This window comes from Gavialis gangeticus, unplaced genomic scaffold, assembly GCF_001723915.1.
Source record: "Gavialis gangeticus isolate Ggan-Ray unplaced genomic scaffold, GavGan_comp1, whole genome shotgun sequence".
NCBI classification, from domain to species: domain Eukaryota; kingdom Metazoa; phylum Chordata; order Crocodylia; family Gavialidae; genus Gavialis; species Gavialis gangeticus.
Window position 1 is genome coordinate 97,388,450 of NW_017729022.1, and position 1,834 is coordinate 97,390,283.

At 47.5% G+C, this 1,834-nt stretch overlaps 1 protein-coding gene across 1 annotated transcript in view; it reads left to right on the forward strand.

Annotated features, from left to right (window-relative positions):
* Nucleotides 1-1,118: 1,118 nt before the first annotated feature.
* The window catches only part of KCNJ8 (potassium voltage-gated channel subfamily J member 8), a 10,613-nt gene continuing 9,897 nt past the window's right edge, over nt 1,119-1,834 (forward strand). The window contains exon 1 of the mRNA XM_019515678.1: nt 1,119-1,213. The gene's annotated coding sequence lies outside the window, so the exon portion shown is untranslated. The remainder of the gene's footprint in view (nt 1,214-1,834) is intronic.

Sequence of the window (1,834 nt, forward strand, 5' to 3'; positions counted from 1 at the left end):
TCAGTGAAAAATCAGGATGAGCAAAGTGTGTACATATAAAAGTCCATTCTGACTGAAAACCAGTCCACTTAAGAACTTCAGTTAGGAGAGCCAGTGGAAAAGCATTCTGCTATTTTCAACTCCAACTGATCTCTGTTACCACCACATGGCCTGCAGTACTGCCAGTATCGCTATCAGGAAAACTTAGATGTGCATTGTAAGCCTGGGCACAAGGCAGGCCCATTCCCTGACCCTCCTCTTGTTCCCAAGTGGTTTAGAGGTCCGAACTGAGGGTTGTTTTCTGTTATACAAATATTACACAAAGCAAAATTCTCTGCCCATCATACATACACACACACACAGTCCTGCAAACATCGGGAGCCTGAAGGAGTTAATGAGAGATGATGAAGCCTCGTGTACTTTGCTTCATTAAAATCTAAATTTAGGTCTTTTTATGAAGCTAATGCACTGTTTATTCTTGCTACTACAAACCGTGACACTTGGAAAAAGCTCAAATTTCCAAGAATGTAAGTTTCCATTAAACACAAGAAGCTGAGAAATTGCCAAAATTATAAACTTCGACCTGTGGGAAAAAAGCGAATTTCTGTTATTTCATTGTTTGTTTGTTTTTAAATATCCCTCTCTATGCATAAATAAATTCTCATGTGCCCATTTCAGACCTCTTGGTGCCTGTTTCCCCAGCTAAACATTGCCTGTAGGACTGATTCTGTACCCATTTAACTCTATGGGAATTTGGTGCTATAAAAAAGGAAGCTGTTCTGGGCAGAAGCGGGTATGGCGATGAACAGAAAGCTAAAACCACGGATTGATTTTGGCCTGGCTTCTACACACGCTTATGTACAATACCAAACTCTCATTGTGTGATTTATCTCACTGAACTCAGCAGCTTGGTTAGTCGCAGAAAGAACAAACAACCCAAGCCCTACTGCCAACTAGGGAAAGAAGAAACATCTTTTGCAGTTATGCTGAAATCAGGGAGTTGCTGGTTGTTTCCAGGCAGTGAAATCAGACAAGTTTCCCTCTTTGGAGATGCTACAGCGGAGCTACTGGCATGCAAGCCCCGGGCTCCAACACTGGATTTTCAAACGTTTCTGCTGAACTGCTGAAAAGGTCCGGCTGACATGGACAGCTTAGGGGGATGGGCCCCTGGATCCATACATTCAGTTCCCTGGGCCAAAAGCCAGCGTCCTTTCAATAACGATATGACAACCTGGTAAGCTTAACAAAATGCAAATTAGGTAGTGGAAATGCCTACGATAGAGGGTCCCTGGTCTGTGCCAGCTTAGCCGTGCCACTGAAAACCTCTGCCTCACATTCAATGTGAATGTAACTGCTCATGGGCCAGCAGCCTTGGCTTGCTTCGGTTCTAAAATCTCCACCACACTTTTCCAGACTGGAGGTAGTTTTCATTTCTTGCAAGGCCCTCCAAAGGACTGAAGAACCTAAGGCCTATTTCATCAGTGACTTTGGGGCCTGGCTTTCCAGTGGCGCCCCAAGTGGTTGAGGAGTCGGCCTCTCGCTGGCTTTCGGTGACACCTAGGCCTCCCCCTTTCAGGGGGTAAAAAACAAAGGGGCATAAGAGCCTAAAGCCCTTCGAGGCTGCCCTGAGCTGTTAGGAGTGGTGCAGAGACAAACTTCGTCTGAGCTTTGTGCGGGGCTGCTCTGCTCTCTCCCAGCCAGGGAGACAAAGGGTGCCACATCCTCCCCTCTGCGTCAGTGCAGCTCTGGGCTGAGGACACCGCCCCCATCTCCCTCTTCCAGGGGAAAAGGCTCGGAAACCGCGTCCTAGCCCTGGGCGCAGGAAGGGAGCGGGTCCCGCGCAGGCACCCACGCT